Source organism: Cotesia typhae, unplaced genomic scaffold (assembly GCF_013202065.1).
Source record: "Cotesia typhae breed Kobodo isofemale line unplaced genomic scaffold, CoteBio_Ctyphae contig_48, whole genome shotgun sequence".
NCBI lineage: Eukaryota > Metazoa > Arthropoda > Insecta > Hymenoptera > Braconidae > Cotesia > Cotesia typhae.
Window position 1 is genome coordinate 10,365,736 of NW_027423756.1, and position 23,311 is coordinate 10,389,046.

A 23,311-nucleotide genomic window follows, 5' to 3' on the forward strand; every position below is an offset into this window, starting at 1 on the left:
GGTTTCAATCACCTGAAGACATTAATTAATTGCTGAATTTTATTGGATTATACGACCGAGTGAAGCTGAGTGTTGTTCACTTTATACTTTAAGCTTGTATTTATTTGTATTGTGCAATCGCTTGCAGAAGTAGAGTGGCCCTCAAAAGAAAGAAAATTAAACATAAATGTACCGGCGGTAACACACACACCAGGAATGAGTGCAGTTGCATCGTGAATCATCCGATACTTTCGTTACTAAGATTTTACGAGGCAGTTGGATTTATCGCTCCTGAATCGAACATAGTTTATTAAGCTCTGTAAACAAATGCTTGTTAAATCACAATAAATATGGCAAACGCTATGCTAGTTAGGATAATTTTATCCAAAAAATAGATTTGATTTTTTCGCAAAGTTTGCGCTGAGGTAAATTTGAATAAAAATTACATAGGGCGATATTTTATAATAATTCTTGTGCCGCATACAATCATTTGGCAATTCGTTCTTGCGCAAATGTCAGTATAGTTTACCAGTAGACCATTACAAAGTGCCTTGTACAGTGTGCATACATTATACACACGCGAGCCGGCCCCGGAACACATTGCATACAGTAAAAATTACAATTTAAATATTACAATCCCCCTAAGTAAGAATGAACGTGACTTAACGTCTACTCTCCTTTGTATGATCGGCAAGATTATCTTCTTGTTTTTATCTAAACGTCTCATTTTTATGCACCATTTAAATTTCTCATCCTTCTTTATTCCACCACCCGTTTATTCGTCCACTTCTCACACAAATTAGTCACTCACGCGATGAATAATTGTTTTCATTTTTTTGTACTAAACATTTTTTTTTATTATGGTATAATATTAATAATAATAATAATAATAATAATAATAATAATAATAATAATAATAATAATAATAAAAAAAAAAATGAAAATTAATAAATTGTCAAATTAAAAAAATATATTATAAATTTTTTCAAAAAAATTTAATATCCAAAAGCACATTAATAATTCTTGTAAAAGTTAATTGCGGATTATTCTCATTAAAATAAATTACACGAATATTGATTAGCTGTCGTGTTGCATGATGAAACGTTTAGTATTGCATCGTACAACAAAACGCTGCAAATTATTAATAACAATAATAATTAATTACATAATTAAATGAGTAAGAAAATCTCTGTATCTCGTTGTACATCGATAAAATATTTAATACCACTCGGCATTTAAAAATAATTAACCGTTAATGCTTTGATCGAGTCATTTGCAGTTCCTTGTTTATTACATCCTTAATAACAAAATACCCTTCTGTCAAAGACCATGCTCGGTGAGCCGTCCTTACAGAGAATCGCCCGGGGCGACTGCGGAATCTGCAGTGTGGTAGTACAGTAACCGGGTTCGGGGCTGAGATCAGCATCCACCTTGTTGCCTCTGCTCGTCTGTCCGCGGGGATCGGGGCTCTCGGCGCAATTTCTTCGAATCAAGCGAAAGCCAATTACAAGTTTAATTTAGAACTTTACCCCACGATAATTAGCCAGTAAATTAAATTTACTTACGTCGTGAAACAATCGGGAAACTTACGTCGGTTTCCCCGTAACCGGAATGTCGGCAGCCTTCTCCTTTACTTGTGCACCACTCACGCACTCTATGCTCTCCGTTTTTCGTTACGCGAACCTCTAACGAGAATCCAATAAAATTAATTAAGCGGAATTCGATGTACTTACCTTTTTTCGATAAAACTTACGTCTAAAATGGTTCAAAAAATAAAATATGTAACGAGATTAAGCTTTCGTTTCTTATATTGGTATACTCGTAATTAAATAATTAAAAAATGATCTTGATCGAATTTTAAGTGGAAAAAAAGTCTTATACCTTTTGCAAAAATTTGAATAATTTTGCTCAGATGAAAAAAAAATTTTTTTTCTCTTGATTTAAGTCAATAAATTTTATTTGGTTCCGAATTGTTCCATTTAAGATAAGAAATTTATTCATAATGATTTTTTTTCTTCAACCAACTTAATTTTTTTCATCAATAGAAGAGTATTCATTCAACATAAATTATTAATACTTATTATTTTTTTATGAAAAAATTATTAGAGTATTGAAAAAAATTTTATATTTAACAAACAACTGAATAAAATTTCTCAAAAAATAACAAACGGCAGAATCAGTTATAACACTGACGTTTGACGATTTTAATTTTTTTTTTTACAGCAGTAATTTTTCAACCTAGCTCGTAAATTGGAGGCTAAAAGTATAAGTATATATGAATTTTATCAGCAGAAATTAATCAGCGAGTTAGTACACACAATAGGTGTGATTTCTTGTGTGTTCTGTGAAGTGTATGAAAAATAAAAAAATGTGGTAAGTGGTCCTCGTTACGGTGTGTTAATCTTTCACATCTTCTCGTAATTAACTGCTTCCTTAAACTTGCCGCGATATCGGGGCATCATCTATGCTATTCCATGCCATACAATATAACACTATTCTGTAACAGTTTACATTCTGCCCTTGGAACTGAGTAGAGCAGAGGTAAAATATGTTAGGTGCGGTAGCAAACTTTGAAACGGTCCTTTCAACCTCTACTTACCTCATTCCACATCTAAGTCTACGTCTACGTATATAATACGCAACTAAACTATAATATACCCAGCCAGTACTTGTGAAGTCGAAGGCTCTAACGTGCCGTGTACTTATTGAGTTACACTGAGGCCGGAGCCTCAAGAAGCATCTCAACATCCAATTCGATACTGCTAACGTTTATTAACTCGATTATTGACTTCATAATTTACAATTAATTAATTTATTAATTAATTAATAACTTTAAAACACCATTGGTTGGTTGAGGAATGATAATATAACGAGTTTGGTAATTAGTAACACAATTTGTGACTACTTCATACTACTTGTAATTTGTAATCGTTAAAAATGTTGGCTAATGTTTATGCCACCCTGTCCGTGCATCGGTGAAGTTGGTATACGAGTTTTTGACGTCACAGGACACGTCGCTCAAACCCAAGAATGGCCGGAAGTCGTGAAATAGGATTAACTAGTGGAAGTAGAATGAAGATCAACAGATTACCAAGTGATAATTGAATAGATAGTGGGTAAACCCAAATACACGGTAATGCTTCGACTCTCATCTGCTCCAAATGATGATTTGATTTTTCCGACTGTTTTTACTGCAAGGACACCTCTATTTCCTTTTTTTTTTTTTTTTTTTTTTTTCACAAAACATTGTTTTAAGACCTTGTCATTGTGTATTTCAGGTTTAAAGTGTTTTATTAATTGTACAGTAGAACCTCTCTACATTTGATATGATGTTCTCTAAATTTGATCAGATTTTTCCTCTGTTTTTGACAATCTTGTTTTATAAATATTATTGTAGCATAGATAATTAAATAATTCTATAAAATTAAACGAGCTATTTTTCTTGCTGTCACTCGTCATTTATATCCAGGCAGGTGTTTAAAGCTTATTATATCCTATCGCTGTGTGATCTTTATCTTTTAATATTTTTTTTTTTTCGCGGCAGTATCATCAAAGAGTATTAAGCAATAAAGAATAATATAAGCGGAATAAATGATGATAAAATAAATAGAGTAAAAAAATTTGAATTATTGCGGGAAGATCCGAGACGAGCTAAGATATATACCGCAGGGTCTTTGGTTGAAGCTGTACTGGTGAGAAATCAAAAGCCGTATCGCTTGTGGGAAGCTAATTCGGCGCGATGCATCAACGCGGTACAGCACCGACTGCACTTTGTGGAGACTCTTAAATTGACATACCGTATATCAGTGAGAAGTATGGGATTTTACTGCCATGCCGCCCCATTCTGAGACTCGTCTTCTAACCAAAGACCAAAAGAGACTCCTTCTTTTATATTTGTATTGGGACGATATTAGAACACGCGTTTTTTTTTTTTTTTATTTTTTTCACTTTCTTGTATAGTCAAAGGATGATTGATCTTGTCTACTAACATTTTCTGTATACTGAAAAAAATTAACTTGATTTAAGAGAAAAAATCTTGATTCGATAATATCATTTTGAAAAATTTAATCATCTTGGATCAAGCAGTATATTTTTAAACTGAGTGATACTTTTTGGTTTGAGTAAATTTTGCTTGATTTAAGAATTTTTGTGCTTAATTAGCATTAAAGAAATTTTTCAATTTGACGTTCAAAAAAATTTTTTTTTTATTTAAGTTAATTTTTTCATCAATGTACTAGTTCCTAAAATAAAAAAAAATATTAATAGGAAACGAAATGTAAAAAATTTTTTTAATTGAAGATAAATGCAGGAAAAAGTTTATAAAGTTAATGACGAATTAATTGGCGAGTCTTTGGGCACTCGGCTAAAGTGAATATGAAACTTGGCCGTAATCATTAGCGGGGGTGTCCACGTTGGTTTTCTGTCTGAGTATCACTAACGAGAGTCCAGTACCGTACTACCTACATTTATACATTTATACATAAACCCATACATACATACAAATATAGATATATCAAGCCAGCAAACAGTTGAGTGGTAGCTTGGGCACATCGCACTTGTTAAATCGGGCATCTCTTGTCGCAGCATCCCATCGTGTCCGTGGCCCGGGGTCATGTGATAATAACTGGACGCCATTATAAAACCTCCCCAGGGTAAAGCCGACTAAGGGTACTCTCGGTACTCTCTCGTTCCTCCTTTTTCCTCCAGCTCCTCCTCACTGAAGGAGGGTATATTCTCGTACGTACCGCTCGTTATTGCCAGGATACGGGATTTTCCTCTTCTCCGTTAGGTTGACCGCCGATATTTCTTAACACCCTCAACTCTCTCTGAATTTTCTTATCCTTTATCTTCCGATCATTTTTCACAGCTGAATTCTTTACTGCTTTTTAGATTCACACCGGCGGATACTTAGAGAAAAAATTATATTTTTTATAATAATAATTTAATTGATGGACATTTAATTGGGTGCCGATCAATTAAATAGAACCACATGTGGTGAGTTATCGCTACATAGGCAAAACAATTTATAACGAATTTAGATTAAGCTGTAATCCTCGGCAGTTTAACACAACGACCCGATAATAATGATTTGTGCTCTTGTGCAACATATTGACTGTGGACTATATCGACGAAAATTTAACGAGTATTGTCGAGAGACCGGCATATGCTCCACAATACCATCCCTGCTCACTGAATGGTATATATCTTTATATCACGTATTATATATTACAAATAATAATATTAATATCTATAATACTGAAATTATTGATATAAACTCATTCTACACATCGCTCTCTTTTTTGCTGTTTCTTAGTCTTCATGTGTATATTTCTACTCGCAATTATATACTCGCTGCTATTTCGTAGGATCCAATGAAATTCCAAAATGGATCGAGGGGATCAAGATTATTATCCAGTCGGTATTCCGTTATTCGTTCATGAATATCGCTAATTATCGATATTGAAAATTTTTTTATAAAATTTGTATTTTGTTCGGGAAATTAATTAGCTGAATTTCATAAATTTGTATTAGAAAAAATTTGATTGATTATCAAAATTTTTCGGTAGATAAATATTTCGTAATGCTGCTTAAATGCGAAATTAACAGATAATTCATAATAATTCCGACTAATAGGCATAATTTCGAATTGTTTGTTTCAGGATTACAATAATTCTCCCTCTAAACAATACAGACCATTATTCAGCGATTGCCGGCTTAGGTGAGTCAGTATTAATTATTAATTAAATATACTAAACAGCTCACATCAGTAAGTATTTGAATATTTGAAACGCCAAAATATAATATTGTGAATTTCTATTTATACGTAAAGCTTGGTGCCTAATTAATACAAGTTCCGTAATAATATTTTATTAATGCATTTGAATTTGAGATTTTACGTTTTCGTGTTATTATACACGGTCGTATATACGTTTTGTGCACTACTCTGTGCTCACATTACACACTCACCGCGTCTCAGAGCACTAAAAGCATAAAGAACTTCATTATTACTGGCTTTAATTATATATTTATTTTTAGCTAACACTCTTGGCTATGAGTAAGCCACTTTAGTGTACTCAGAAAAAGGAGTTATACTAATTCTTAGTACACTTACTTACTAAGTTCTTACTCGAACTTTTAATGAATTTCTATACGTTTTTTTTTTAATTATAACACTTTATAATAAGTCTTAAAAAAAAAAGTTACTGCAATAGACTGCATTGAATTTTTCAAGTATCTTTTCTGTAAAAACATTTTTTAGTTCACGTTGCGTCAATCGTTTAAAGTCACAATTTTAAACAGTGATGTGTTTTATTTTTTAAAGACCAATTTAAATAAACATCATTAGTAGTAAAAAGTTATCAAAAATATTTGCTAAAGTTTTTAATTCAAATTTTGGTTTGAAATATCGAAATTATAAAAAATTTATCAGAAATTATTTTTTTTTGGGAATTTTATTTTTTTTAAACAAGTATTTACGAATTTTTTAAAGTTATTCACAAATATTTGATAAAAAATTAAATGTCGAAAAATTTTTATAAATCATTTTGACACCAATATTTTTTAAAGGGTTGATAAGCTATAACTAAAATCGATATAACACAATTTAAAATGGTGATTGATAAAGATTTAGCTAAAAGAAACACTCTAAAGGCACTCAAACTCTCTTATACTGGTATGGGTCAAGGTGGTTTTTGTTTATTTATTTTTTTGTAACTCGATGCAGACTCTTTTTCATTCCCTGGTCGGTTGTTCCTCTCATCGGGGAGTATCCTCAAAGCGGTATGCCGGTAATTCAATCTTCCACATCTACAAGGATCTTAATCCGAAGATTACGCCGAGTTTGTGTGAACAAAAAGACGCGCTAAAAAATCTGTTAAAATATCCAATGAAAACAAAAATAAATAAAACTAGCTTGATAAAAAAAAGGACGAAAAAAATATAAATTAAATCGAGCTTTCCCTGTGTGTTAGTTACTATCTCTTATGCATAGGACAGAATTTTTCAGTTCAGTTCAGTATTGTGTGTCGCGTCTTAACTCTTCTGGAATAATAATATAAGAAATATGTGTATCCGGATTTCAATAATATAATATTATATTATATCGCTGCGGCACACGAGGGGGGAGTGGTTGTTCGCCAACCGTTAGCAAGTAACAAAAGTCTTTGTTTCGGATATAAGACGCGGCGGATTCCCATCCACGGAACATTAACCAACCAGTCTGGCATGCCATAAAGCGCGCAGCGCAGCACACCTACATCCACATAGACATCCGTATATGTCTATTGCTATATCTATGTGTATGTATAATATATACATGAACAGAAGAGAGAATATCACCCCGACGTAACGCAACGCGACGAACCTACTCCGGAAACGGACGTGAGGGGTCGAGAGGGATGGTTTGTGGTACGTCGGAAAACGTTGCAAATATAATATCCCCCAGTACTCCAAGACTGTCGCTACCTAACGAGATAATAACTGTTATTTATTAATATTAATAATCGTACCTACAGCATACAATAATCGGAAAATATATTATTTTTATCATAAAATAAAATGTTAGGGAAAAAATTCCGGTGTATAATATATCTTGTATTATTATTAAATTAACATTGTTTAAAATCAACTTTTTAGTTTTATTTCTAGTATATTATTGTGGATAAAAAATAATTTGTTTTGGAGGTAAAATAAAACATATAGAGCACGTAATTTTTCCATCTATTTTTTCACTGTAGGATTTTGCGGAATGTAATTTGTATTTTATTAAAATATAAAAAATTTGTCATTTTCCAAGTGATCGTTTTCTGTTATTTCCATATTTCAAATTTCAATCTTGGATTTCTCAGAATAGAAGCACCCCTCGGTCAAATCGAGGGTCGGTAGCAATCTCACGGTTTTCCTTTCTATGCTAAATTTATCCATATTTCTCTTACACGTACATCCACGAATACGAGAACCGTAGAAGCTATGGAAAGCACTAGTAGTAGTAGTAGTAGTCGCAGTAGTAGTAGTAGTAGTAGTAGTAGTAGTAGTAGTAGTAGTAGTAGTAGTAGTAGAAGTAATAGTAATAGGGGTTCAAGTAATCCATATATGTAGATCCGAGATTCGTGCGCCAGCAGGTTCGATTCCCGGGCAAGTTATTATCACATATATTAGACAACTGACCGAGTGCAGAGCGACGGAGTTAGATCGTTGGGTGGACTCCACTTGGAAGGTGGATCTGAAAAGAAGAATAAAGGGGATAACCTCTGCTCGGGTTAGAGGTCCTGCAAACTGAAGGGAGTAGAAGAAAGAAAGCTCACATGGTTACATATACCATATACAATAACATTCTATTCTGACTCTACTCGTTCACTTGTACATTCGTTCATACACTCGTGGTGGTTATGGTAAGAACCCTTTATTGTTTTATATTGTTTCCAGGGAGCCTTTATTATACGCCTCTGCAGCCGTTGCCGACTAAGAGCAGAGAAAATAAATCCAAATAAAATTGCTGTTCATATTTGGATATATTTACATATATTTTTATGTATATTGCTCATTAAATCAGTACGAAGAAAATTGATAATGCTATCAATTTGTGATCTTTAGATTTAACCACAATTTTTTTCCAAAGCTTCCAGTTTTTGAATTTCTATTTTTTGAGTATGGTAAAAAATTAACTTAGATCATTTTTTAAACAAAGAACTTCATTTCGAAGAATTTCATTGTCTTGAATTAAGTCAAAATTATATAAATGCGAATAGCTCGATTTTCTTTCAATATAAAATCTTTTTTTTCTAAATTTTTTATTGATTACATACAACAGATTATTTTTATAATAAAATAAATGTTCAAGACGTTTTTATTTGGATTCGCCAAGCCTTTTTCAAATTTGCCAGGTGGCGTTGAAATAGCCGATAAATAAATAAATTTCCGAGATTGAAGCGAGTAATGGTTGTAATCATCGCCCGGTTTAATGTCCGGCTCGAGTGTATTGTACACAAATAAAAGTGATGTATAATATTGTGTGCTAAGTATACATCTGTATATTAGTATTACTACTATTAGCACTAGTATTAGTATTAGTAAGAGTATTGGCATTTATGTACATATAAAGATAAGATGATGAGTGTTTGCAAGACGGTGTAACATAAATGAGTTTACGATAGTAACTGGGCGATCATAAGCGAGAGATAGAATAATACTGTGTTCATGACGAGCTGATCGATAGCGATAATCGGCGGCGGGCCGATCGTTTCCGACCGCAAGCCAATTGTAATGCCAAGTGGATACGAGAAATATCATCCACGGGTGATGTGATGGTCCGAGGTAGAACTGTGCCATAACCAGTACCGATACGATTCATGTACAGACACAGCCGTTTATTTGTTGAATTATATAGTTTATATTGTAGCTGTAACATTACTGCCGACCCGACGCACAACACTTTGACGCCGATGGGAACACACCCGAGGGGCGAGTATTTACCTTGCAGTTTCAATCTGATCTTATTTAAATATAAATTACAGGGCCACGGGCCCTCTCTGCGCCGGATATATTATTATAAACGGGCCAAGATATTTGATCGAGTCAATTTTTATCTTGCCAATTGTGTTAGCCACTATATTATTGACTGGTTTTTTTATTTGTAAGTTAAATTACGAAATGTCACGCTTAAATTGATTTTTTTCTCTGTTTTTGATCCATAAATTTTATTTTGAAAATCACGATAATTATTTTATAGTTTTTTTTGTTCCTACCAAGTAAATTTACTAGAAGTAATTTCCTTGTAATGATTATTTTAAAATATACGGTGGAATAGAAAGTAATTCCTTGATTCGCTACAACGAATCTTACTGTCGTATTTAATTTAATTTAATTTAACATTTTTTTTTTTTTTATATTTTTTAGTTGTATAAAACTGTAGACGGAAATTAGATTCTTTGGAATTTAACTCGAGAAAATAAAGACAAGAGATTATAGCAAAATTGAAAAAAAAAAAAAAAAAAGTCCATAGAACAAGACAGAGAAGGAATAGCTGCATGACGGATTGCAGATCGAGCAGGGATAATTTGCGCAACCTGTGCTTGCATTCTTAACGATTAATCGCTGCCGATCGGGTCAATAAAAAAATCCCTCGACTTCGATCTCAATGCTTGTAACCGCTTAATTTTCTCCCCGACGTCTCAAAAAACAAACTAACTAAATTGATAAAAAAAATATATTAAAACAATTATACCGAGATCACTCATCATCTGTAGTCCAGAGGATGAAACACATTTTTTAAAACTAATAATTACCGGCAATTATTTCTTTGTAAAATTTATTCCTCCTTTTTCAATTTTTTATACAAAATAAATATTTTTTCCTGCTGTATTATTTTCTGCAGATGATGAGAATATTATCATTATTTTATTGCAACTAAAAAAAGGATGCATCATGTCATTTTCACAGTTGACGGAAACACACGGTTTTTTATATTTTTTAATGTGATGCACCATAAGGCACAATGGAAAGATGCGAGACAGGTGTGTATGACAGATGGTTTTACTTCCGGTGGATAGATTAAATGTTTATGCGATTTTATTAATTTCATTAGATAAATTACTTTTTTTTTATTAATTATCCGAGTCATTTATTAGAAAAAAAAAAATTCTTAATTTAATTTTTTAATTTACAATTTAATTGCTTACTTGATAATTTTGAATTATTGTTGATGATAAAAATTGAAAAATTTTTCACTTTCATTCAAAAAAAAAAAATGTAGCATACACATGATTAAAAATAACAAACAGACAGAGTAAATTCTGTGGTACAGAGCAATAAGAGGAATCAAGGATATACTAGGTGTGCGTGTATGTTCCCCATCCTCGGTTCCTCTGTTTTCCCCATGTAAATGAGTGGTCCTGGCCCTACTGGTTAGATTCTCCCCCGTTGTCCTCCTGCTCCTGCGTTTATACTCGACACAACCAACACACGGAAACTTCCATGCATATTCGTTCACCACGGATATGTACATGAGAGGTTATTAATTAACCGGAAGCCTAATCAAACCTTGGACGTTGAAGCATACAAAAAAAAAAATTAACTTGAATCACGAGAAAAATTCTTGAACCAAGAAAATAATTTTAAAGAGTTTCATTGTCTTGGATTTCTTAGTTTAAGAATTTTTTACTTGAATAGAGAAGATGAAATTGACCGAAATTATTTTCTTGATTCAAGTAAATTTTTTTTTTCTGTGCAAGTGTCGTTTATCTTTCACAAGGAAGCTCTAGTTTTCCTCCACACGAAATTTATCACAAAAAGATTAAATGTTTTTAACCCCCGACAGTTTTTTTTTTGCAAATCGAAAATGAGAATAAATCGAATCGCGAATCGAGTAATGGCTGAATGAACCTAGGGACGGAGTAGAGCAACAGTGAACAGCAAGAGCTAGCTGTGAGTGGTGATGAAAGAAGGATAAACAATAAAAGTCTTTGTATTTTTAGAGATTTCTGGTACTGTGTACGTACTAGCGAAAAAATTGTCGTGGCAGTATGTTGATCGGTCGAATTTATTCCGAGGGGTTAGGTGACAAAAAGGAACTAAATGATGAACGACTGATGACGATTACTGGAAGCACAGGTCCATCAGAGTGAGACGCAGGAGCAACTGCAATTTGTACCTCTTACTGTCTGCTAAAAGAATGCCCATTGTCTTCTAGGAGAGTAACAAATTGAACACAGATGTGTGCATATGTCGATAGAAACAGGTGTGTCAGTGTGTAGAATCACTCGCTTCCATGAAAGCTACAATAGTGTGAGCATCAATAGCAATCGATATTTTTAATTTCGGTAGAAGCCAAATATCTACAACTGTTCATTCTTTTGGAAGTCCGATTTCGCGTCCCTTCGTACTTACTTTCAATGAAATTGCTACTCATCCACTTTATGACATAACACGAGCCACCGAGTAAATTTTTTTACTATCCCGTGTAGAGTATGATGTGTAGTTTTGTCGTGGTTAGCCAACAGAAACAACCTCGCGAGTCGTATTTCATATGGTCATTTCTTTTATTTTTATGTGGATTTTTATCGACGACTAGGAATCCGCGTTTCAGAAGTTTTTTTGACGAGTAAAATTGAAAAATAATATCACTGTGATTGTCGGAGAAGACCCGAATTTTTGTGTAATAAACGATTGTTAAAAAAAATTTCACCAAAAGATGGAAATTATGGATGGACGGAAAAATTAACAGAAATATTATCGCTATTTGAAGTTAGTATTCATTAGTTTTAATTTAATAATCCTCGGTATTTTTATATTTAATTTGACTTCAATCAATTCAAGAGTGATATATCCCCAGAACACTGAATAGAAGTTATTAAAAAAAAAAAAAAAAAAAAAAAAAAAAAAATTCTATCCGCAGTATTTTTAATTAAAACATAGCTTTTTAAATTGATACTGACATATAAAAATCCTATGACGAAAATCAATTAAAATTGACAGAAATAAAAATTTAGGAAAATAAAAAAAGGTTATGAATTGTTGGTTATTAAATTGGATTCTGGGCTGGGTCAAGAATGAAACTGAAAGAATGTAAGGTGACTAGAGCGGGAGGATGGATATGGAGTTGGATCGACAGCAGCAGATGGAATGATTCCGTTTCTTCAATAACTGACCACTCTCATGGGATTATTATTTTTTCATCAACTCCTCTTGCTCTCCGTACGTAGTATATAGATAAAGCGGAATAAGAAATAGAGTACAAGAGGAATAAGACGAAGGAACTTCAGCATCGGGAAGGACTGGGTTCGCGGGCCGAAGCTAGATCGACATGTACAGACCATCCTGACCAAGAAATTGCACACCCTTCTTCTTCCCACTCATCTCACTCTAGAAATCTCCTTCTTCTTTCCATTTACGTGTCTTCATCTCTATCTCTATCTGTTTGAGTTTCTGAGAAGAGTGGGACCCTTGCTGGGCAATACTCTCCAACAGGAGAGTTCGAAACGGTTTTTCGTAGTCGTGAGCCCACTACTACGTTTGTTGCGCCATACCCTAACCCGTGAAACCGACGCAAAATATATACGAGCCGGCAAATTGAAAACTACCGATCGGGCTGGCTTGAATAAAATATAACCGAAATTTATTGTAACACCTGGTACATCCTTCGACCACACTACCAATCGAATAAGAATCTTTTTTACTGTTTATTTTCATTCTTCTTTAAAAATGTATCTTTATATACTCATAAATAATAATAACAACAGTATTAAATAAATAAATAAATTGTTTATTCGAGGAACCCTCCAGTCCAGTTTTCCTCAGAATTGTTTTTATTATTTTTACTGCCAATCGTAATAGTCTGTATCATTTTAATGTTTACTTTGTTGATTGAAATAATAAAAGTAATTGTGCTAATTTTTATTCAATCTTAATAATTTATAAAACAGAAAAATAAAAATTATAACGAAGGTTTCGAATTATTATGCTTAAAAAAATTTTTTTCTTACTTTTTTTATTAACATTAAAAATTTAAATCACGCGTTTTTAGTTGTTCAATGTTCTGGAATTACCAATATTGAAATATAGAGAAAAAGAACTAGAAACATTTTATTTCCGCTCTAAAATGTTGAATATTTATTTTTCTAAAACTCAAATGATGAAATCAACATTCAATACCAACACGGAAATTTGACCATTTGTCGGTCATTCAATAAAAAGCTAGGTGAATAAATAAAAATTTTTCATTAAAGATAGTTCCAGCGGAAATGGAAATTAGTAATATTAAAATGCTAATTTAAAGTCTCGTAAAATATATTTTCTTCGTAAAGCGGCAATTCAAAGGAAACGAAGTGCGCAAAATGAAAAGTATGGACATGAATTTCCGGATTTTGAATAACGTCCGAGTTGAAGGTGTCCATATGATTGTAACGAGTGAGGCCCTGGTCAGGCGGGTGAGTTTCGTTGGAAAATAGAAAATTTAATTTAGCCTGTCATCCCGTTGACCTACCCCCGTGCCCGTACCAGTACCAGTGTATTCTCTTATTGCGAAGCTGTCGTCCTGGCGCACCACCTCTCCTAACTAGTAGTATTACTATTACTATACCATACGGGCGGAGAAAACGTCGAGGGAAGTAAATGAGAAAGCGAGGAAAATGAGAGAAGGACCGAGAAAGTAATAGCAGAGATACAGAGACAGTAACTACTGAGACACGAGCTGCTGTTGCTGATGCTGCAACTCTCCTCGATATTAATTCCGACAAAAATATTTTTAATTGCGTCTGAATGTTAACGTCCACTCAACTATTTTATCTACAGTAAACTTGTTTTGTTTTATTTAAAAATTAATTTTATTGCTTTTGAGAAAAAAAAAATAATACTTAAAGTTTTCAATAATTGTTTCTATTTCTCTAAATAACAGTGTCAGTTTGAGATATTTAACTCATCTATTTTTTATCAAGTGTATTAACGATATAATTACAAGCACAAATGATTAAAAACAAAATTAGTACAAAGAAATAGTGGACGAGAGTGGATGACAGTCGGGTCAGAGGTTGGGTACCGCTTTGTAGAATATGTGTGTAGGGGGTGGTTATTTTAATTACTGTCCAGTGACTCTAAATTAAAGAGCCAGGTTATATCCACCGCTGAGGGTGGGCTTCTTTCCCTATCTCGTATTGCCCGCTACCCTTCTCGTAACACTGTAACTGTAAGCATCCTGTTCGCTTCTAGCATCTAGCTTCCACTCTACTCTTTTCTGCACGGGTTGCCTTGTTCATCCCGTGGCTACTCCTATCCGGGGCTGTATCTCCGACTATGGTTAGCTCTCTCCAGATTAGATAGAGCGCCGCACTCCGTATTATATGTAGTAAAGTAACGTCCGCGATATTACTACCGCCATTCTTTACCCACACCGCACGTCGCGGTCCCACTACTCGTTTGACGTTAAACCGGGTAACCAGTCTCTAAATTGTCCTGAGTCCTGACTATTCCAGGATTAAGGGGGTCCCGCTTGTCCTCGTTGACTCAGTCCGTAAGCGATTGTCCAGAAATTAACCCCCATGAATACCCAGTACGGCCTGAACTCTACCAAACCACACAACTACATGCTATGTGAACAACTGCGACTTCGTCTCCTCTTCAACCTCCACTCCAGGACCCTTAAAGAATTTCAAAACGAATACAGAGAGAATTATTGAATTTAATTTTCGTGACCCTTGGGGGTCATTAATCACGACCCTAAACGTAATTGCGATTCGCTCGCCTGCTGCCTCGTTAAGTCGTCTGACTTCCGGATATCATCGTTTTCTTAGATAATTGCAAGGCTGCAGTGAGAATTTTTTTCTTTTTATTCTTAATTAATATTTTTTTTCATATATTGAGGTTTTGAAAAATTCCTTTATTAAATTGATATTTTGATAGTATTATCATGAAAAGAAAAGAAAAAATTTACATGTAGAAATTGAAAAAAAAAAAAAATTCACTTGATCTAAGAAAAAAAATTCTTGAACCAAGAAAATCATTTCAAGACTTTCATCATCTTGAATCAACACGAAAAATTTTTGAAAAACTTTTTTGTTTGATTTAAAGCGATGAAATTCTTGGAATTGTGTTATCGATTCTAGAATTTTATTCTTTCCTTATTTTCAAAAATTTAAATCAAACAATAATTACAAATTAACTCAACAGTTTTTATTCTATTGCATTAATAATAATAAAAATCTTGGTTCTGAATAATTAATCAATAACATGTTAATGTAAAAAGCAGTATTATTGCTTTTATTGCAGGGCATGTAATAAGTGGTCTACTGTCACTTAAAACGCTACTTACTATTGGTAGCTCTTAGGAAAAACACTGCATTATGTATGTTTTCCCGTTATCTTAGAGTGAGTGCACCCGAACACGGATTACTGGGACTCTTACCAAGAGTCTCTCTGTCTCACTTTCGTCCTCATCTTCACTCGACACTTTCATTTTTATTTTATTCCATCACTGGAGCTCTTTTCTTCCGGGTTTTTCCTCAACTCTCTCCAGGTTTTTTTCATCTCCGAGCCCCGAAGCGCTCTAACTCTCGCCCGCCGATGAATGAAGAAGAAAGTGATGATGATGATGATGAGTATGAGGAATACTGAGTACTCTACTTAACTAAAGAGATTTTGAGTATGATTATTAGCATCAAGCTAGTTATGAAATATCACTCGCGATATTTTATTGAATACAAGAAGATCAAAGTGTTAAATAAATGCAAATTGATAGAATAATTAATTTGGAGAAAAGCAAGGATGAGTATTTTGGAGTGGAAGTGTGCCCGCCGCAAGATGGGCAGATGTCCAGCAATAGTAAATGGGATTCAAGATAATCCAGTGGAGTGAGAGTGTGGGAAGATGAACTCTCGTTCTTGGTGGATGTTTAATACATAAGGATCCTTTCTACCCAGTCGATATTGCAACTAGAGTAATCGTATCTTCGTGACTGGGTGCGAATAAGTTACAGAGCGGCCTCCTGGCGGGACGGCACTCAACCAAGAAAGTGTTGTCGGCTCGGGCTTTTCACGAGCTTTCAAGTACTTTTGCAGTTGCCTCAAGTGCTGTAAGAAGCTTTCAGAAACGGAGGCGGAAACGGGCTTTTTAATAGGACCGAAGAGATGCCGACCTTCTTTCTTTCTTTCACTTTTTCTTGTTGCCTTTACTTTGCTACTTATACTTTTCCTGTTTTATCCTCTCACTAACTTACTCTTGTAGATATTTTTTCAGTTTCACTTCCAGTTGTAAATTAAAGCTTAACATTCATTTCATTGTTCTTACGATAAAATTAAATAACTGTCAAATAATTATTATGTAATTAGTAAATTCTAAAGGATAGATGTACCGAAAATAAACTACTTGATTCAAGAAAAATCTAGTTGATGTAAGAAAATTATTTTGAAGAGATTTATCTTTATTTGTTTATTAAAAAATTTCTTGTCTTCAAACTCATTTTCTTTCCTTGAGTCAATTAGATTGTTTACCATCAGTTTAAAGAGATGTGGTTCATATGAATACGGGAAAACAAGTCCGAATAATATGCTGATAGTGTTAGATAAGTTTAAAAAAAAAAAAAAGTTTCACTATTTCGGGAATCATACATGTTTTTTATTTTCTAAATACTTTAATGATGGACTGACGAAAAGCCCCATTGTCAGGAGTTAGTTTTCGTAACAGGCTTTTTTCCGAATGGTGTGTGAAGCCTTGCGAATAAAGTTAGGTATCAAGCCGAGCAAATGCGAGTTTAAAATGTTACAACGAACGTGAACAGTGAATCCTCTAGCCGAAAGTATAATACTAATACCGGGCGGTTGGATGGATGGTGTTGTAACTTTATTCGAATTTTATCCTCGTTATGACTTTAAGGGTAAGAGGAAGAGGAGAAGCAGCCGATGCTACTGAATTAAACCAGTACGTTGAGTATTAGCGAAGGCAAAAGGAAAGAGGAAAAATTAAAAGAGAATTTCTAGCTTTTCGTACTCTAAGCTCAAGGATCCCGGAACTCTCTGTAGCAGCTTCTCCGAAAATCCTCCACTGGCGAAAATCTGATGTCAATGGGAATTTTATCAAGGGATTCAACTTACTCGGAAAATCAAACTCGCGTTTGCTCACTACACGGTCTTCGCAGAAAACAAATTTTAAAACTTCTACTTTATTTCGAAAAAAAAAGATAAAAAAAAAAAAAAAAACACCCATAATTTTGTGTTTTATTTTATTACTCTATCTCTCGCTTTTACTTTTTCTTGTCGTGCATTGCGTTCTATATTACTCGCTAAAAAAAACTATTGAAATAGAGTCGTTAACCGTCGGATTATTTCAGCGACATGTTTAAATGCCGTGCTAAATTTTTATTGGCCATTTACGATGGCGCCGAGAGATTTGTAACTCGAGAAGTACTTCAGTTACTGCTCGCGATTCTGAACGATCCTTATAGATCACTTTATATACACTTTTTATTTACTCTTATTAACTTCTAATAGAAAAAATATAACTTCAAATATTTACAACGTTAACTGAAAAAAAAGATCATGGACTTACCTCCAGTTCTTTAATTTGCCATTTATCTATCGTTCCCAACTGCCCGATTACGAAAAGAAGGAAAAAAAAATTAATTAATCTACTTATTTAGTGAATCACATAAAAAGTTAACAAAAATTCCCGAGAGCCTTCGATGTAGTGTGGGTTTCATTGGTATTTGTTATCTCGTATAAGAAAGTGAAGAGCTTTCGAGTGTACGAAGAGATAGGCTGCTAAGTATTACGGTCTTACTAACGGCTGTACCGCTAATTGCTTTAATTCGATAGATTGCACCTTTTTCAGGATCTTTCTCAAATCCTTTTAACTTTCTTTATAAACATTTGCTTTTACTTTTATTATTTTATTTTATCAACAAATAATATTTATTTTTAAATTGACTATAATTAATTATAAGGCTTGAAATGGTCAGATAAGTCCATTTATAATTTTTCGACTAAAGGTAGTAGTGTTGAAAATTTCTAAAATCATAATTAGACTTTTCCAAAATTCGAATAATGTGAAATTAGGGTATCTACAAAATTTTTTACGTATAGTTAACTTGTAATTTAAAAATTAAAAAATTGAAAAGCTGGAATAAAATTTTTTTATTCCTATACACAGCCTGGTATAACTATATATATGACCTGATCTGAACATGTATAAAAATTAGCCATTCATGATTACATCATAAAATTTTTTTACGGGTAATTAAATAAATTATTTCATAAAAACTGCAATATTGATATCTATTTGATAGATTAGTATCTATAATAAATGAAGATCTGTAATACTGCAGGGTACTATTTATTTCAATTAAAATATAAACCAAGTACATATACAGCATACAGCAATTGGTGTCTGTAGATTGATGGATGAATAATTGAAGCGATAATAAAAAAGTAAATAAAACCGAAATAATGAGGGAGCTATCAGTGATTCTAAAATAGGTTTAGTAGATATATATGATGTTTAAATGAGGGGTTTTCGGTTCAATGATCCGACGATTAAACTACCATAGACCAGCAGAGACACGCTGCATACACGTCGCTGCCGAAGGACTCCATTTCTCGTGCAGAGTAATGGAGGTGTTATTAAATAGATTGGATTAATTGCGCAATTAGTGTGTTTCATGTGCAATTGGATCACTGATCGAGTGTGAGAGATATCTGTGTGCAGGTTGATATGCACATGTTTATCCGACGCGAATTAAAATATTCAAACCCTCTATTTTTTTTTTTTCAATGAAAAAAAAATTGAAATTGATTAAATTTTTTTTTTTAAACTCAATCATTGTTTAATGGTTTTTTCGGGAAATATATATGATACTTTCCTCAGTCACCCCTGGGCTGGTACATTAATTAACGCAACACGATTTATCAATTAACGTAAAAGGCAACCGTAGATATTCGCTTCTGATACCTTGTCCTGATGCACCATCTCTTCCTATCCTGTCATTATCACCCCTTTTTATATAAAAATATGTACGCAGACAAACATTAAGCATATTTCTTTTTTTTTATTATTATCGTTAATATTTTTTAGTTTGAAGATTTCAGAAATATTTTATTTTTTTTAATTTAAAAAAGATTAAGTGCAGATAAATTTTACAAAAATAATTTTTTGTTAATAAAAAATGTTTTATAATAAATATTATAAACTTATTAATTTTTTATTGACGATAATTTAAAAAATAAAGAAAAAAATTTGAACTATAACTAATGAACAAAATAAACAGCTGTTTGCTTTTCAGTAAAGTTTTATTAATTATAATTGTTTTGTTGCTGTAAATAAAATATATTTTTAGTGAAAGGATAACTCGTGATAGGTGTAGGCTGGTTAGGTTGCGTGAGTCCGGCTACTATATATAAAAGTGACTACTACTCGCACGTTTAAGATTAAACTGACAGGCTGCTTATGCGATACACCTTCAATCGAATTAATAAATTACTTCTGATTATGACTAATTTACCAATTTATTATTTTTTATTTCCATCCCATCTCAAACTCTAATTTATTTAATCAATTTATTAATTAGTAAACACTTAATCTCGAGTTATTAATCATTCTACATTATTTTTTATCAAATAATTCCATTTTTCAACGTATATATTAATACTTATACTTGTATACTGTATAATCTAATATAACAGCCAGTTATAACTAAGGTTTTGATAAAAAAGTTGTATCTATCCGGCTGATTGAGACAGGTGTCGCAAGTAAGGACTCGAGTGTAATAAAAAAATTTATATGACAATATTACGGAGCCAAGCATCCTCTGAATCATTTGCTGGATATCGTCATAAATATTAATTAATATAAGTCTCCGTAATATTGAACATGCTTTAACTTCCCAAGAGATTTAACAACGACAAGAACATCTTATTCATGATATACTACTCAATATTTATTTTCTATTTATGAGTCGATAAAAAAACTAGTACATTAAATTATATCGTTAAAAATTAATGACATGTCTCAATACCGTAATACGGCAATTATTAATTTTTTTTTTTTTTTTTTTTCAAAGTTTCATTTTTTTTGTGATAATTTTTTCTTGGAAGTATTTAGAAATAATAAAATTTATTATTTTAATTAAAATAAGTATTTATAATTAAAACTATTAGATTTAGTCAAAGAATAAATTGATGTCGTGAGACAAAGCGAGATAAAGGCCGCTAATTTTGTCTTGTTTCGAGTCCATCAGAGGACCTTTTATCTTTCTCCGCCTTGAGTACTATCTAAAGTGATTCTCACTTAGGAGAGAAGGATTCCGCGGGAGACAGGGCAGGGCAGGAGGTCGGGAAATAGGATTGAGTGAATGAAATCCCCACTATGCTATTCGGTAAGCTGGCTATGTATGTATATATGTATGTTATGTATACTTAGATCTTAAACAAAAAATCCTGCGCCTCGAACAAATAAAATAAATAAAGAAGAAGAGGACAAGGAGAAACAAACAAATCTTGAGGATTACAAACATCGTCGGGTGTACTATCCTGGTTTTTATAAAACAACACACACATTTCCCTGCAGTCTACAAAATCGAGGACGGATAAAGGATAAAAGGAAATGATCATAAATATTAGCGAACGCTATCACTCAATTAGCACCAGTAACTGTGGTTATCTTTAGGTTGCACGCAAACCCCCAGCTTTTCTCGTGTCCGGGACCGAAGAATAACACGAGCACAAGCAAATAAAGAAGACCAAGTTGGAGCTGAAGAAGAAGAAGAACAAGTAAAAGAAAGAAGTCCGGGTGTCTATCGTGCAGCAGGTTCAGCTGGATCGGGATGAATGAATGAATAAGACCGTACCGCTGAGAAGTCCAATACAAGGAGATGAAGAGAGGAAAGAAGAAATATAAGACCAAGAGAAAGAAGAAAAAAAAGTAGAGGGTTTCACTCCACTCCCTCTTGAGAATCACTTATCTCAGTCAATGAAGCCTCTCGTCGGGACTATATAAAATTACTCACTCCACAAGAATAATCCACGAAGTAAAGTCCAGAGTCTCTTATATCCGTTAATTCTCATGTTACTTACAAGATTCTTATTTTTATATTTATTTTAAACACATCCTTAGACTCGAGTTCAACGGCCTTTATTTAATCATTATTAATCGCCGAAAATATTTGACAAAGCCTGAAATAAAAATTTAAATTACAAAAACCTGAAAATAGCGAGCGGAGCTGGGAGATAGGAACTGGAAGCAACTGTACCTGCTATGTTGAGGAACCAGTATAAGTGTGAGAGTTTCAGAGTGAGAGTGCATTGATAGAAGGATTTATTTAGGAGTAATAATAAATAAGCAAGATTTATTAAAAGCTTTGTGAGAAACTTATTTGTATCGAGACAAACGAATATATATTACAGTTAATTTGACAATTTTTAATCATTGTCATTTTTTAGGTATTTGATTTTATCAATGGAATAAATCAGATTATACATTGAAGGAATCTTATTGAAATAAATAAAATTAAATTCTACAAAATCCTTTACTGGTGTCAATGTAGTTGTAGGTGGTTGTAACAGTGTCTTGTGGAAGTGGATGAGAATTGGGGTGTCCCGTGAGTGGACATATCACATGCAAGAGAGCTTGATGCAACAATCGGTTAAGCGTGTAACGCGAGGTGTTGCACTTAGCAATCGCGGCTCGTGGCGAGAAGAGGAAGCGGGTACGAGAAAGGATAGGACCAGGAGAGAGAGAGTAGTATAGATGTATATATATATATATATATATATATATATATATATATATATATATATATATATATATATATATATATATATTATAGAGGTAAAAGCTCCCCAAGCAAAGCAAGAGAGGAAGAGCGAAGAGATCTCTACTCTCTACTGCTCTCAACTATACTACTCGTGGCCCCGTGGTCGATGCTCGATCGAGCGTGGGCTGCGGAGCTCGCTAATGCGAATATGCTGTCGTCCAGATAGAAAGAGATATCCGATAGCGAATCTGTGTTCGACACGGATGTCGAATTAGCTTGGATTTAGGTTGCCCGGGTAACTGACAAATAGTTATTGCTTGATTAGGTACGTAGGATGTACTCGACCAACCACCGTCCACAGTCCCGGGTTTTCATGTCTTCCTCTTATATATCCTATCCCATAACTATATATGTATATATTCACTTCGATATATAACATACCAAGATGCATTGTCAATATATATCTATATCTTTGTATTCGTATGTATGTATATATGTCTTTAAACACGAGCAATTTAACTCATTCGTCGTGTCTACAATCAATTCGATTGGAACTACACAATTACCCTTGTTCTCAACATAAATACTACTTTCCATCATTCAATCATTCATTTTTACATTGATCATTTCTGACTTATCAAAAAGATTTACTAGAAATTTTTAAAGTTACACTGAAAAAACATTTAGTAAAAACAAATTTGCGTTTAAAGCTTAATTAAAGTCAATTCTAAAAAAAAAAAAAAAAAAAAAAAAAAATTTATTTACTAAATTTAGTCTGCTTAAAGTTAAAAAAAAAAATATTAATAAATTTTTTTATAAAATAATAAAAAATATATAGATGTCTAAAATGACATTTTTATTCGTGGAAATATGTAGACATTTTACAGAATTTCAAATAAATTTCCATCAATACCATTTGTTTTCCAATATCCAATAATCCAGATTGCTAGTGGGAAACAAAAGAGAAAATCTAATCTAACAATGAAGAGTCGAATGATATATCCAGTGTGTAAAAACAAGAATAAAAAAGGATTGTGTTTTCGTAAAAGTCAATGTTTTTGGTAGTCTCGTCAGAATGGCGATGCCGATGTTGATGGTGCTGGT

At 33.0% G+C, this 23,311-nt stretch overlaps 1 protein-coding gene across 2 annotated transcripts in view; it reads left to right on the top strand.

Moving 5' to 3' along the window:
* Window positions 1-23,311, top strand: part of LOC141529372 (uncharacterized) — a 201,909-nt gene that overhangs the window by 64,275 nt on the left and 114,323 nt on the right. For both annotated transcript variants that reach the window (XM_074245876.1, XM_074245875.1), the window contains exon 4: window positions 5,640-5,698. The gene's annotated coding sequence lies outside the window, so the exon portion shown is untranslated. The remainder of the gene's footprint in view (window positions 1-5,639; window positions 5,699-23,311) is intronic.